The following is a 16,879-nucleotide window of genomic DNA, read 5'->3' on the forward strand; positions in this document are numbered from 1 at the left end:
GACCTGATAGCGTGATTCATTGGCTGACCCCCCCCCCCCCCCTCGCCCTCCCCACTCAATTCAATTCCGCCTCCCAGCCCCCCAACCATGTGATTTGCTGGGTCACTCTCCCTGCCCCCAACAGTACGAGGGTGACCCAAATCTCCACCAGAGGCCCCCATTACAGAGACGCCCACCAGAAACACCCCATTACAGAGGCCCCCACCAGAGACTCCCATTAAAGAGACCCCCACCAGAGACCCCCATCACAGAGACCCCCACCAGAGACCCCCCATTACAAAGACCTCCAGCAGAAGCCCCCGCATTGCAGGGGCCCTCACCAGAAACCCCCCATTATAGAAACTGCTGTCTGGAGGCTAGAGAGCTATCCAGACAGAGACAGTGAAACAATCACTGTTTTAAAACTACTTATCCCATATACCTGCTGAACAGAATGGGAAAACCACATCAGCTGGTTTTAAACTTCCTCAGATCTTTGATCTGCAAGGCTTTCATTCACATCAATATGAAATTGGTTTTAGTGGCATATGATTGACAGTTTGCACTATGCAGGAGTTCCTCAGGGTGGTGTACGAGCCCCAATCATCTTCACCTGATTCATCACTGACCTCCCTTCCATCCTGAGGTCAGAAGTGGGCATTTTGCAGATGACTGCACAAGGTTCAGCACCATTCATGACCTCAGATAGTGAAGCAGTCCATGTCCAAATTCAGCAAGACCCGGACAATATCGAGGCTTGGGCTGACAAGTGGCAAGTTGCAGTCGCGCTACACAAGTGCCGGGCAAAGATCATCTGCTACAAGAGGGGATCTAACCACTGCTGCATGACATTCAATGTCATTACCATGGCTGAATCTCCCACACTCAACATTCTGGGGGTTACATAGATCAGAAACTGATCTGGACTAGCCATATTAATACTGTGGCTACCAGTACAGGTCAAAGGCTAGCAATCCTATTTCGCGTAACTCACCCCCTGACCCCCCCCAAAGCCTGTCAAACATCTACAATCCACAGGTCAGGAGTGCAATGGAAATACTCTCCACTTGCCTGGATGAGTGCAGCTCCAACAATACTCAAGAAGCTCGGCACCATCCAGCACAAAGCAGCTCACTTGATTGCTCCCCCTTCCACAAACATTCAAACCCTCCACCACCGGGGCAGCACGGTGGCCTAGTGGTTAGCACAACCGCCTTATGGCGCTGAGGTCCCAGGTTCGATCCTGGCTCTGGGTCACTGTCCGTGTGGAGTTTGCACATTCTCCCCGTGGCTGCGTGGGTTTCGCCCCCACAACCCACAAATGTGCAGAGTAGGTGGATTGGCCACGCCAAATTGCCCCTTAATTGGAAAAAATAATTGGGTAATCTAAATTTATAAAAAAAAAAAAACCCTCCACCACCGACAAACAGTGGCAGCCATATGTACCATCTACAAGATGAACTCAGTAACTCATCAAGGTTCCTTAGACAGCACCTTTCAACCCCATGACCACTACCATCTAGAAGGACAAGAAAAGAGATAACTGGGAACCTCACCACCTGTAGGTTTCCCTCTAAGTCACTCACCACCCCGACTTGGAAATATAGCGCCGTTCCTTCACTGTTGCTGGAGCAACATCCTGGAACTCCCTCTCTAACAGCACAGTGGATGTACCTGCACCTCAAGGACTGCAGCAGTTCAAGAAGGCAACTCACCACCACCTCCTGAAGAGATGGGCAATAAATACTGGCCTAACCAGTGACACCCACATCCCGTAAAATGAATTTTTAAAAAAACCATGGGCGGGATTCTCCCAACGGGAATCTAAGTGCCGACACTGGAGTAAAAACCGGAGTGTTTTACTCCGGCGTTGGCGCCTGTTCCCAGACCCCTATTCTCTCCCCTCCATGGGGCTAGTAGGGGCGTTGCGCGGTGTATGGGGGCGGAGCCTCGCCGTGGCATCAGAGACGTGGCGCCGCGTAAAAGACGCAACGCATTGGGTCCCGCGCATGTGCAGTTGGGCCAGCGCCAACTAGCGCATGCGTGGTTACCTCGCGGAGCGCTTCGTCCCGTCACCAACATGGCGCCGGAGTTCTGGGGCTGGCCATGGAAGGAAGTAGGGAAGAGGCCGGCCAGCCGATTGGTGAGCCCCGATCGCAGGCCAGACTCCATCGGAGGCCCTCCCCAGGAACGGAGCCCCCCCCCCCCCCCCCCACAGGCCGCCCCCCAAGCCTTCGCGACGAGTACCCGCCGGCAGCGACCAGGTGTGGACGGCGCCGGCGGGACTTGGCCGTTTATGTGCGCCCGCACGGCCCATCCGGGCCGGACAATTGCCACTCGCCATTTGCGCCAATTCTCCGAGCGGCCCGGCATGAATACCGCCCCAAATGTCTGGATTGTTTAATTTAATTTCTGTTCATTGTTGAATGGATTTCAAGTATCCAACAGTTAAACTAACTGCAATGTTTATAAACATCTAGCCACGATTGGCCCCTTGGGGTCATAAAGAGGGATGCAATTCAGGGTTCCAATTTTTAAAAAAAATTTAGAATACCCAATTTTTTTTGCCCATTAAGGGGCAATTTAGCGTGGCCAATCCACCTAACCTGCACATTTTTGAGTTGTGGGGGTGAAACCCACGCAGACATTGGGAGAGTGTGCAAACCCCACACGGACACTGACCCAGTGCCGGGATTCAAACCTGGGTCCTCAGAGCCACTGTCCTAGTGCTAACCACTGCACCACCATGCTGCCCTCAGTGTTCCAACTCAAGTGATCTGGACATTCTAAGCCTTCCTGACTCACTTGATGTCTCCTCTAATTTTGGCTGTGAATCTATCCCTTCTCTCAGGATCAGGTGCCCTTCCAGTGAAAACACACACTTGAGTGATTGGAATGCACTTAGTGCTTTGAATGCACCTACATCCCTTTAATGTGGCCAATGTTTACAAACATTGGGGTTTCAACACTTAGGTCACTGACTCGTGAAGGGATATGAATGGTTCAGAGACAACTATTCCAAAGCTATGAATACCTTGCAAATAATGGATCTGTGGGAACCAGATGCAGGCACAGCTGCTCTCCTTTGAGAAATGGACACATGGAGCTTCAAGGTAAGTATTACAGCTATAATGCTTCCCACTACCCTGTCTAGACTGCTCTCTAGCTTCCAGACAGAGGTCCCTTACCTGGGGGGATGGGGTGGGGGGATCTGTGTGAGGGGGGGTCTATGTGTGGGGGGGGTCCTGTGCAGGGGGTTCCTTTACGCATGAGGTCCTTATGGGGGACCCACTATTACAGGGGTTCCTGTGGTAGACGAGGCATTGGTAGACAGTGCATTGTTGGGGAGGGGGTGGCCCCCTTGGTCCACCATGGAGTCCACCAGGAGGAGAGACCACATATGTTCCGTGCCCACATGATTCCCGTCCTTGGAGACCGGAGAATCATGGAAGGCCAGAGGATAGGGTGCTGGGCCCGCTAAATAGATGCAAATGGGTCATTGAGGCCCCCGCAGCCATGCGTGATGGACCTCGTTCAAGCCGCCAGAGGGAGGTCAGAGCATCGCATTCGGATCAGCGCTGTCCCCGATGCCCGTTTGTCCGTCCCACCGGGGTACGCATTCCTGGAATCCTGGCACAGAAAATCTCGCCCAAAGTTTTTGGTATAACTAAACAAATCAAGAATCATCATTGATTTGTGGGAAGACTGGAAATTGTTATAAATTTGAGGTTTTTTAACTTTGTGTTTGAGAGATACTGACCTGTCAGACATCATTTCGAGGGAAATCAAGTTTCAGTGACAGGTAGTTTGGGCGTAATGCATATGTATCTGCCCTTCATTGTTCTCATTGTCAGTTTTAAGACTGTTTATTTCAGGTTGCTTAGGTAATTGGCTTTGAAGAATTCCTCTCTGAAGCTCAATGACATCCATTTTCTGCAGGAGCATGAGGGCCCATCACGTGTTAAAATAGAAACCTAATGGAGAGCATCCACCATTGCTCTCTTATATATTTGCCCCATTTCTCGTTTAATTTGGAGTTATGCATTTTTAAATGGGGGCCTCCAGAGGCCTCCAGTGTAGAGGTAAACACATTCTCCATCTAACTGTTGGAAAGATTAGTTCTTCCTGTTGACACACGTGGTAAAATGAATTATTGTTCATTCCATTTAACAACATCCCCTCCAAGTCACTCACCATCCTGACTTTGAAATGGGAAGAATTCTCTCCCTAACAGCACTGTAGGTGTACCTACACCACATGGACTGCAGCAGCTCAAAAAGTCAACCCACCACTGCCTTCTCAATGGCAATTAGGGACAGGCAACAAATGAATAAAGAAAAACATTTATTGCTGTGTTGAGTCCAGGAACTTTACACTTAAAAAATATATATCTTTTTTCCATTAGAAATGGTTGGTTAGGGGCAGCACGGTGGCCTAGTGGTTAGCACAACCGCCTCACGGCGCTGAGGTCCCAGGTTCGATCCCGGCTCTGGGTCACTGTGTGGAGTTTGCACATTCTCCCCGTGTCTGCGTGGGTTTCGCCCCCACAACCCAAAAATGTGCAGAGTAGGTGGATTGGCCACGCTAAATTGCCCCTTAATTGGAAAAAATAATTGGGTAATCTAAATTTATAAAAAAAAAATGGTTGGTTCTGTGGTATAATTTATTCGCTTGATACCAACTCTCAAAGGTAGCTTTAAAGCAACTGCATATTCACGGATCTCGCACAATCAGTGTATATTCACGTTGAGAATTTTGACTGAAAGGTCAGCATCTTGCCCAAATTCAAATTAAGACCCATTTAATCCAGTACAGTAATAATAAGCGAATATATCTGGCCTTGTGGTCGGTTATAAGACCAGAATCTCAATGGATGATGTGATCACACATGACAGCTATTTATATTATGCTTCTGCTGATACCTGAAAGTTGGATACACCAGCTGAAATATCCTCATGAGGGGAGTTTTGGTGTATCTGATAGCAGTGCCACCACTTTGCTTTCTATATGGTTACCTCAGATGGTGCGGTTGAAGTTGGAGATGACTATGTGAAGCAAGCCGGGCACCAGGCAGGATCCTATTCCCAAGATGGCTGAATGATTACGTTTCTTTGGCAAAGCAAGGCTGTGAAATTATGCGGAGGTGACAAAATAAATAGTCAATCCCTGGCCAGTTCCTTGTGCTTTAAAGGCAAGTCTCACCGTCAAAAAGCATTTTAAAAAAAAAATCGCAGATAATTGTTACAAATGCTGATTTTTTTCAACTGCTCGATAAAAATGGAATGCATTTTTCTCTTTAAATGATGAAAGCTCTTGACATAATTGGGGGCACTGGCCAGGAGGAGTTACAGTGTCTGTCAGTGCAAGCAAGGGAACAGAATTAGCATGCACAGTCAAATAATAAAATTGCTGAAGCATTCGTTGGTTAATGGCTGTATTGACTGATGTTAACTCGGTTCCTGCACAATGTCAAGTTCACTAACTCCCCCAAGCCAAGGTTCCTGCTCATGTCATTGACATCACTGGTTGAACAAAAGTTTTCAAACTCTCAACAGGCAAGAAAATTAAAATAAATGCAAAATGCAATATTTATTTTTACCTTTTTTAGATATGCTGGCCATGGGCGATTCTCTCTTTGGGATTATGCCACAACTTCGGAAGTTAATTCCAGATCCTACCAACTCATCAACAAGATGAACTTTGCCCTTTGGCTCCACTGAGTGAACCTTCTTTGTGTATCTGACTTTAACTCTAATCCTGAAGACAGGAATGTCCAACACTGAATTCCAGATGAGGAATGCCCATCTTTCGTGACCTTGTGGTTACACATATTTCTTTTCGCCAACATACTGATTTCTTTGTACTGCAGGTGGAATTTTTAGACTATAAAGTAAAATATACCGATCATTATAGTTTTTCCTTGCGTTGGAACAAAATGCTAGCTGTGCCGCCTGCCAAAATTATAAAGGGTTACAAAGCTGAGCATTGAAGAATAATTGCTTTAAAATGTCCTGTTAACTGGAAACAGATGTCATAAAAGACCTGTCTGCACTGCATATTGCAGTTTAATATATTTTTGTCTCCAAAAAATTTATGTCTGGTGGCTAGATTTGATATCTTTACTAAAGTGTTTTTCAAACAATAAATGGAGAGATAACTGCACTTTCACTTTTTGCTGTGATACTAGTGTAATGGATTACTGGTCAGCTCACCCACGGAATCACAGTGCAGCACATGGAAGCTCCCTGTATTTTTGGTGTACAATGTGCATTAAAAAAATTGAAGTAATTCTGTGTCAGCACAAAGTTGACAGGGAATGATTATAACAGCTCCGAAGCCTGAAAAAGAGCGTAAATAACTAGAATCCCCTGTGGGCTCACTCAGCCTGCATATGTAATGACTGTGATGGACAGCCACTAAAGCTAGTAATGGGAAGCAGAGCAGTCACTCTGCAAATATGCAAACCATTTCTCATGCATTGTGTTTTAAAAGTGCATTGCAAACCACATTACCAACCGAGATGGCAGTCATTTAAAGGAAGTATAACCCTTTCCAGTGACCTACATAGATTCTGTTTAACACATTATCAAAAAAAAAATCAAATTTATACAACAATTTTAACATACCTCAGCTTCCTTACAGTGTTCCAGCCCTTTCATTCTGACAAAACATTTTGTCACGGAGTTTGAAAGAGAGATAGAGCCTGAGTACTGAGTTCCTGATAATGCTACCTTCTTTCATTAACCCTTTAATTCCAGCATATTCCAAAACCTTATTTTTTTGCTGCTGGATTTAATTTAGTTCATTTTGGCCACTTCTTACACAGAAAGTCTGAGAACCCTTTTATTGGTGCAAGCTTTATGTGTAACTAAGCACAAACTAAATTATCATGCATAAGTCTGTTTAGGGTCCGCCCTCAAACATTTTAACCGATGGAAGCACATGAGTTCTGTGCATCTTTCTGGCCAAAATATTATGTTCCTATTGTATTCAAGGGAAGGGAGGTTGCAAGCTATCTTTACGTTATGGCTACCTATTTGAAATACTCATGAGGGGGCAACATGTTTCTACATTATAACAGTTCAAAATTACCTCTTTGGCTATAAAGCAATTTTGGACATTCTAACGTCCTGAGGTGGTCCTGTGTGTGGTGGTAGCATCCCTAAGTCTTGCCCAGAAACTCAGGATTCAAGTCCCACTTCAGGGCTTGATGGCCATGGAAGGTGCATTCATAATGCAGCCAAACAGATTAATTTTCTGCCTGTAAGCCCTTCCAATATGGCTGATGGCAGGTGGTGAGTGTGGGAGAGTTTCCTGGTTAGACTACTGCAGAAGGCCAGGGCAAACCACTGCAGTACTTTGCTAAATGTAATCATGGACCAATCCATTGTAAGTATATGGTCACCTCTTACCAAAGAAGGAAGAGCTTGTGAGAGGCATTGGGCTGGATTCTACAGTTCCCTAACCAAGTGTTTCTCAGCAGCGCGCCGTTCGGTGGTCGCGGGATCCATTACTCCTGCCGCATGGGATTTCCCATTGAAGCCACTGCACACTGCCAGGAAATACTCCGGGTGGGAAAAGTGAATTGCAATGACTGGAGAATTCCGGCCATTATCTAAATGCAAGTTTTTCTTTTCAAGGCTTTTTATGGCTATATATGGAAAATATTCAGCGTCATAAAACTTGGGTTTTTATGAAATCCAAAATTAATTTCCAGGGAACAAAGACATATTTATGTAAGTATGGGACTGCGGCGCTGAGGACCCAGGTTCGAATAGCGGCCCTGGGCCACTGTCCATGTGGTGTTTGCACATTCTCCCCATGTCTGCGTGGGTTCACCCCCACAACCCAAAGATGTGAAGGTTAGGTGGATTGGCCACGCTAAATTGCCCCTTAATTGGAAAAAAAAATAATTGGGTACTCTAAATTTATTTAACAAAAATATTTATGTAATTAAAGTCCAAAATCTACATAATAAGACGCATACACTTAAATACTTGATGTTAAGTCAACCACGGATTTAATTCTCTCTAGATCAGTGGAGATAAGCATCAACGGAGTGATTGATAAAAGCAGGACAGACGATGGGTTAATTCTATCACAAAGCTGATCATTGACCTACACAACTTTCCTTTCTCCGCACCCCACGGATCAAAGTGTTTTGCTTTAATTTTTATAAAATCATCTTCAGTGTTATGGTTCAAGCTGTTGATTCTAGATATTCTGCTGACCACCTTCAGTGTAGCACAAGAAATATGGGATTATATTTACAGAGAAACTCTCTTTTCCCACAAAAAAAGAGTGTCACATGTACAAGTACAATTTTTTTTAAATCCCTATAATTGCCACTATTTCACTGAACCACAACAGGCTAATTTGAAGAAATTTTGGGCTATGTTATATGCAATAAAATGAGAATTTCTACATGCCAGACTTTGAAGTAACACATGGAAAGAAAATGCTAATGAGTCATTTTGTGCTGTTTTATCTGACCTAATGTTTGAAATTTACAAGCATCTGTCAATTCAAAACTTCCCTCACCAAAGACCAATGGACCCCCTCTGGCTGTGTTTAATTACAACAACTAGACATTTTGGCTGTAAAGAGACAAGCTTAAGCACAGATCTGCCTTAGCAGTACAATAACGTGTGTGACATGCTCTAACATCATTATAAAACAGCAATCTCTGGGATAAGAGGAAGTAATTCCATTGGAGGCTCACAAGCCTGATACATTTTTCCATAATTAATGGTTAGTTTCGCACTTAGCTGATCCAACAATTAATACATTAAACATCTTGTATAATAACATGTGATGTAAAACATCTTTCATATTTTTCCAACTGGGTCAAATTTTTCAGGACCATCAATAAAGCTACTGATATCATAGGAGCATAATTTGCAAGGGACAATAATGCCATTCCTCTATCCTGTAGGGGCTTGACCCATCCAATTTAAGCACATGACCCAAGATGGTAGCTGCTCAGATATCGGCAGGAATGTGTTGTTGAGCCAACAATCCAATTCCCCTTCTTTAACTGACCCATTGCTGCCTGAAAATGGAAACATAAATCAGGCCCGTGTTCCTCTCCAAAGAGCAGCCAACGAGATTTCACACAGGGGCATGGGGAAGGGCAGAGGTTCCAATCGTGCAACAAACACCCATGGCATAAGAAGGTGAGGACTGCACAATGGTCTCCCTGCCAGCATGCCCACCATTTCTGCTTCCTGGGTTCCCAAGAATAAGTTTGAGGATTGCACCCTCTATAAGTTAATTTTACTATTTCACGTATGTGAAAAATACGTAGTCACCTTTTTAAAGTAAATGCTTTTAACTCACAGTGGCTTTCAGGCAGGAATCAGTTTGTTTCGAATGGGCCCACCACAGCATGAGATCTTGAATGCTGGGCCTCATTCTCATTGCTGATGAATAATCGGGTAAGAGTCAGAAAAGGGTTTCTGGGAGGGGCTTGTGGAAGAGAAAAAGGGGGGAATCCAAGGCAGGGGTGACCTAAACATGCAGAGCGGAAGAGCCACCTTGTAAAAAAATCTTAGAAATCTTTCACATTCCGCTCCTTCTCCAAACTTCTTCATCATGGTGGGTTCCTCAAACAGGCCTGGGTTAAAATTGGGGTCAGGTCAGATGATGACACCAGGCCACAATCTCCATATTTAAAGAAGGATGATACGGGTGCCTTTGTCTCTTGTTTGGTAGAGCAGATTATGATCAGGATTGTCAGGACCTAGGAAGAAAATTGCATTCCCATAGCCTACCCATCAGTTGGCTAAAAAGTGAAGTGAGGAGGCAGAGTTAAAATCTCCCCCATTGGTACACATGTAATCAGACCATAATCCAACTATAGCACTTGTCTTGTGAGCCACACATTAAAAGTAGTATATGAGTGATATCTGCTCATTTTCTACCAAAATTTTGCATCAATAGAGTTGGACTGTTCTAATAGCTAGCTGCCTGTGCATGCATGCAAACCATTTTTGTAACTTGGACTTGTGTAGTAGCAAAGGAATGTGAGTGATTTGGAATTTGTGCTGTCCTAGGACTCTACAATCATTGTGTCCTGAAAAGTATTTATGAAAAGAGGGTTACAGGTTACAATAGTCATTCATACCTTATAATCGATTCTTTGAATGCTCACATACAGAATCTGTCAAATTCCTCTGCCCTCTGCCTCACAGAGACATCCCAAATAGTTTCCCAGCATTGGTAAGGCCCCATATATTATTATATCAAGTGTGTGGGGAATAAATCTGGGCGCACACTACTTGGGCCTAATACTGTTTTTGTGCTATATATTGTATGTTAATGGTGTTTGAAAACCACTCACTCAGTCTTGTGTCGGAGATATTTTTGCGGTCAGTGCAGCACACATTTTGTGAACTGCGCAGGTATAATTAGCTCCTTTATAATATATGCAGTGCACACAATTTACTTGTAATTAGCTAGATTTAAAAAAAAAGCTGCAGTAAACAACTTTAGGGCCATTGCACAGCTGTCAATTTACCTCTCAAACCTATGAGGAACTTAAATAGAAATTGCAAAATCAATCGGATTTTTTTCTTTGAACATGTGCCGTTAATATTTTCATAATTTGTACTGACAAGGAGTATTTCACATGAGTGTAAACATGTTCCACCAAAATAACTTCTTAAAAACATGTTGCTGACTATGCTGATAGTTCTCTTCCACACACAACCTCTGTGATGCCATAACTCATTCAGAATTGAGTTCTCACCTTGCTGAATGTCCAAGATTGACTGGATTGACTGCCAGACAATGATTCCAATCCTGACACAGAATCTTGTTTTTTATTTCCATTTTATTTCTAGAATTGAATTTTCTACCCTCCCCCACGGTGAGTTTGGTTCCAGTGGATCACTCAATTGGGTGGGGATGGGGTAGAAGGGCAACCTACCGCCTTCATGGCCAATTAAGTAAGTGGCAGAAAGGCCCATAAATTTCTCACTGCCCTGCTATCAGTTGAGGACATGAAGAGTGCACAAATTTCCATTTTCAGGTCTCACCCTGTCACTGCTGGTATTAACTCACCTGGTGAGACAGTTACCATGCAGTGACCATGACAAGCAAGCCCATGAGGGGACTTTGTTGACTTCCGGGGGTAATCCTTGTTCAGAGACACTCGGAGCCTGTAGGGGCTGTAAGGGGCTGGTTTAGCTCACTCGGCTAAATCGCTGGCTTTTAAAGCAGACCAAGCAAGCCAGCAGCACGGTTCGATTCCCGTACCAGCCGCGCCGGAATGTGGAGACTAGGGGCTTTTCACAGTAACTTCATTGAAGCCTACTCGTGACAATAAGCGATTTTCATTTTCATTTCATTTCATTTAAAGGGGACCAGGCATCAGGATTGGGGTGGACCCAATGATAGGCCTCCCCCCCCCCCCCCCTCCATCCCACCCACCATGAATCCCAACCCGTGACCCCCATACAGCCATCAATCCCCCGTGCCCTGAGTGCATGATGTTCTGGGCCTAAGGTGGGTGACAGACTGGCAACCGGTGTTCAATGTTAATTCAATGGAGTAGCAAACAGTTCTCATCATTGTTTTTCATGCCCAGGATCATTGGTCCTGGAAAGGTCTGTTGTTGCCCAGTTAAGTGCCTGAGTAATGTGGTTGTCCTTCCTGGAAAGAGGCGAAATGTGGTTCTTGGCAGATCTCCAGTGGGAAGGTAAGACCCCCGTCACCTCCATTAAATGCAGCAACCCTCCCTCCCCCCCAAGTTTGGATTCCGTAGCTTGAATTAATTCTATGGATCGGAACAGTAAAATTAATGAATGTATTTAGATTTTAAAATGTCCAATGTGCTACAAAAACGTGGAAAGGAAATATTCTAAGGCTTGAATCTTATCTCAAGGTTCAGATGACATTCACAAACCGATTGCACTTCAATTTCACAGGTTGTCATGCCGTTGGAACATTTGGTAGATCACAGTCTTGCAGTCACTCCCTGCTATTCATTATTTTATATGTTAATTGGGAGGCACAAAATGTAAATAATCTGATGGGAAAACTTTGGCATGAACGAAATACACATCATATCATTAATTACTATCAATCTGAAATTATAGAGCTTATTTTCCATTTGATAAATCAAAACTATTATTTTACTCATTGTTATTTGCGAACAGGAAAATATTATTGGTGTGCACAGAAATCAGAGGAAAAATCCAATTCACTTCTTCACGCCCAAATGGGACTTGTATGTTTTGTCGTCCCCTCAGAAATTAAAGCAAGATTTCATTTCCACGTATTTTATTTATCAGTTCATATGATCTGTTTGCTTATACATCAAATACATTACACGTCACGTTTTGAACAGTACTCTATTACCGAAGTGCACATCAAACAGATACAATTTAATGAAAACCCCAGGATAGTTTATGAAATTTAAAATAAACAAAAATCACACATCTTTACAACACTGAGAACTCAAGGCTGTGAACGAAGCATCTACATAATTAAAATAAGCCATTAAAGAGACTTCAGTTCTGCAAACTAGCATTCAGACTTCGGTTTCGAATGAAATAGTCTTTTCTGACCCATGGTTTGATGAGACACAGCTGTCAGTAAAAAGGAAACAAAAATCGGCATTGCTCCCATCCACAAGGAAGTCTTGTGAAAATTCACAGGACCTATGAGTTGTACAGAGTGTGGTGCAAGATAGGCACAGGCTGCAACAGAGCGAAAACAATATGACAGGATTGTTGTGAAGAGAGACATTATTCATTACCAGTATTAGCATCAGCTGACGTATCAGAATATTAAAATTTAGCAAAGAGTTTGAACTGTCCTTGTATGAACAGTGGGATAACAGGTTTTTATTATTAGTTCTGTAACATGTCTGTATTTGGATCAACACCTTAATCTTAAACATACAATCTGTGGAGCATTGCTTGCACCTAATTGAGAACAATGCTATTCAATCGCAAAGAAATAATACATATTGTACATTTTTATAGTACCATGCATTATTTAATTAAAAAGTCAGAATCTGTCACAAGCAAAATAATATTAAAAAGATTGTGCTTTATTGCTTCTATATATTTGATTTATTTGTAATATGAATGCTTATACATTAAGAATTTATAAGATGTCATTCCAGAATGAAATATTAAGAGTTTATTTCATTGGTAATTATAGTAAAACACAATAGAAAATAACTAAACAAGTTCAACATTTTAGTACTGCACTAAGCTCTTTCAGAATAATCGTTCTTACAATTACACCAAGGTAACTTTAACTTGAGGTTAATCAGAAAAGATATTTCAACTGCAAAATAGGATCATTTACAATAATTAATAAATTGCACAGAACTGACATTTGCTGACATTAATGCATTAGAATCTTTAAAAAGGAATATTTGCCGTCGAATGTCAACCATTTCTGTTCCTGGAATGTTCCATTATTAAAGCACATGCATCATGTTATAGTATTTCTTCATAATTAAATTTTACTCATAAACCAGATATAGCGACAGAAATGTTGTACATTGTCCTAAATAATAACTCGCTCAATGCAAATATGAGGGAAATAATATATTCTCTACATCAGAGAAAATAGAATACTATCACACTGTATGTCAGCAAAAGTTGTATCCTTGATGTAAGGTCCTGGCCAATGTCCAGGCAAGACTCGGGAAAATTAAGTAATACAGAAATCTATCACTTAGAAACACTGCATTACATCAAATGACAGGCAGTTTTTGACATCTTAAGTGCCTGACAATGGTAGGTCAGGCAGTTTTATTCTCGAAATACCATTTAAATGTGAAAAAGAAGCATCTGCTTTCTGTTCTATGAGGAAACAGCACAGCTGAAAAAAGGTGAAAATAATTCTCAGCTACCTGCTAAAAGACTGCTATGTGAACAGGCCATTGTCAAACCGAGGAAGCTCAGTTACAGCTGCAAATTTTTTGCAGAATGATGGGAGTTATTTTTAAAGCAGCCATTGCCCCTGTAATCCATCCTCTGGCACCATCAGGCAAATGCAAACTTTGACCCACTTGAACATGTGGTGTGTAGATGCCACCACGTATACAGGCAGGCCACTTCATGACTTTGACATGGACATTAAGGGCTGGATTCTCCATGTCTAACCATGCATGCTATACTGTGTATTGCAGGACCAAACGTCGAGGCACTCGTCCCCGCGGATGCCGACCGTCCGCAGGATGCCCTAGGGTGGCCACGAGAGAGGGGGAGACCCGGCCCCTCTGGCATGCGACACCCGCAGGATGCCCCCGGGCGGCCAGGAGAGAGGGAGAGACCCGGAGCAACACGGAGACGATGCCCCCGTCTCGTGCGGTTGCGACGGCGCAAGCGTGTGACACCCAGCGAAGAGGGGAGCAGCCCCAGGCCCCCGTCGCAGCCTACCCAGGACAACCAGACCCAGGACACCCCTACCCAGGACACCCCTACCCAGGACAGCCCTACCCAGGACAGCCCTACCCAGGACAGCCCTACCCAGGACAGCACTACCCAGGACAGCCCTACCCAGGACAACCGGACCCAGGACACCCCTACCCAGGACACCCCTACCCAGGACAGCCCTACCCAGGACAGCCCTACCCAGGACAGCACTACCCAGGACACCACTACCCAGGACACCACTACCCAGGACAGCCCTACCCAGGACAGCCCTACCCAGGACAGCCCTACCCAGGACACCTCTACCCAGGACACCACTACCCAGGACACCACTACCCAGGACAGCCCTACCCAGGACAGCCCTACCCAGGACAACCGGACCCAGGACACCCCTACCCAGGACATCCCTACCCAGGACAGCCCTACCCAGGACAGCCCTACCCAGGACAGCACTACCCAGGACAGCCCTACCCAGGACAACCGGACCCAGGACACCCCTACCCAGGACACCCCTACCCAGGACACCACTACCCAGGACAGCCCTACCCAGGACAGCCCTACCCAGGACAGCCCTACCCAGGACACCCCTACCCAGGACACCACTACCCAGGACACCACTACCCAGGACAGCCCTACCCAGGACACCACTACCCAGGACACCACTACCCAGGACAGCCCTACCCAGGACAGCCCTACCCAGGACAGCCCTACCCAGGACACCACTACCCAGGACACCACTACCCAGGACAGCCCTACCCAGGACAGCCCTACCCAGGACAGCCCTACCCAGGACAGCCCTACCCAGGACAGCCCTACCCAGGACAGCCCTACCCAGTATAGCCCTACCCAGGACAGCCCTACCCAGGACAGCCCTACCCAGGACACCTCTACCCAGGGCACCCCTACCCAGGACAGCCCTTCCCAGGACAGCCCTACCCAGGACAGCCCTACCCAGGACAGCCCTACCCAGGACACCTCTACCCAGGACACCACTACCCAGGACAGCCCTACCCTGGACAGCCCTACCCAGGACAGCCCTACCCAGGACACCACTACTCAGGACGCCCCTACCCAGGACAGCCCTACCCAGGACACCACTACCCAGGACAGCCCTACCCAGGACAGCCCTACCCAGGACACCCCTACCCAGGACACCCCTACCCAGGACACCGACACACATGACACCGAAATACAGGACACTGACACACAGTGAACGGGTAGATACGCAGCGCCACCCCAGAGTACCATGGACTCTGAGTCGGACGATGCTCACGACATAACGCCACTGCTGACTCCAACACCCTCCACCATCGCAGAGACACTCACCTCGGTTGGGCATGTTAGTGATGAGGGTTCTGGTATACGCACTGGTGCGCACAACACAGCCGTACCGGTAGAGCAGGTGGAGGTAGGAGCAGCAGAGGGGCCGGGAGGTCGGAGGGCGCAAGCGAACATCTGCCACCCAGACAGGTCCCGGGTTCCTGGAGTTACCACACGCACCCATAGACCCAATGCAGCCACCAAATCTGGGACGAAGGGAGAGGATGATGGCTGGCTTGCAACAGTGGAGGACTGCGCCCGCATCCAGGAGCTGGGAATGATGCCGGTCATGCGTGCCACCCAGGCCGAAACCACACGGGTGGCGTCCGCGGTGGAGGCAATGGGTGCGATGGTATCAGGCATGGGGAGCAGGATGCGAGGCCTGGGGCGTTCCATGAGGGCGGCGTGTGTGGCCCAGGACATGGCTTCCCTCTCACAGGAAGCCATGAGCCAGAGCCAGTGACAGATGACAGAGGCGCTCAACGTCGTGTCCCAGTCTCAGCAGGCCATGGCGCAGTCCGAGCAGGCAATGGCCCAATCTCAGCAGGCCATGGCCCAGTCTCAGGAGGCCATGGCCCAGTCTCAGCAGGCCATGGCCCAGTCTCAGGAGGCCATGGCCCAGTCTCAGCAGGCCATGGCCCAGTCTCAGGAGGCCATGGCCCAGTCTCAGCAGGCCATCGCTGAGGGCATCAACGCCATTGCCCATGTGCTAGCCGGTGTCGCACGGTCACAGACAGGAATGGGCAACTCCCTGAGCTCCATGGCTGCAAACCCGCAGACCCTTGCCGATACCAGGGCGTGCCTCCAGGACTGGCAGCGCCAGGTGCGGGGGGGCGTCGGATGGCCGATCCGTTCGCATCCCCGGCCCATGTAGAGGCCCGGGGGCCATCGGGCATCCCGAAGGAGGAGGAGGTGCTGGGGCCTGTCCCAGGTCCCCCTGTAGGGGAGGTCCGGAACACTGCAGCACCTCGGACTCCCCCCCTTCCGTCCCAGGTGCTTCTGGTGGGCAACGGACAGGACAGGCTGGCAGCTCGCAATCCCAGTCACCCGAGCCGCAGCCTGGCCCATCCAGGCCGGGCCGCCCCAGGAAACGGCCGCCACAGGGATCCAGAGTCACAGGGCAGGAATCACAGGAGTCCACCTCCAGTTCTGCTGTACCATCTGGGGAACCACCTAGGCGT

This window comes from Scyliorhinus canicula, chromosome 1 (assembly GCF_902713615.1).
Source record: "Scyliorhinus canicula chromosome 1, sScyCan1.1, whole genome shotgun sequence".
In the NCBI taxonomy this organism is placed as follows: Eukaryota; Metazoa; Chordata; class Chondrichthyes; order Carcharhiniformes; family Scyliorhinidae; genus Scyliorhinus; species Scyliorhinus canicula.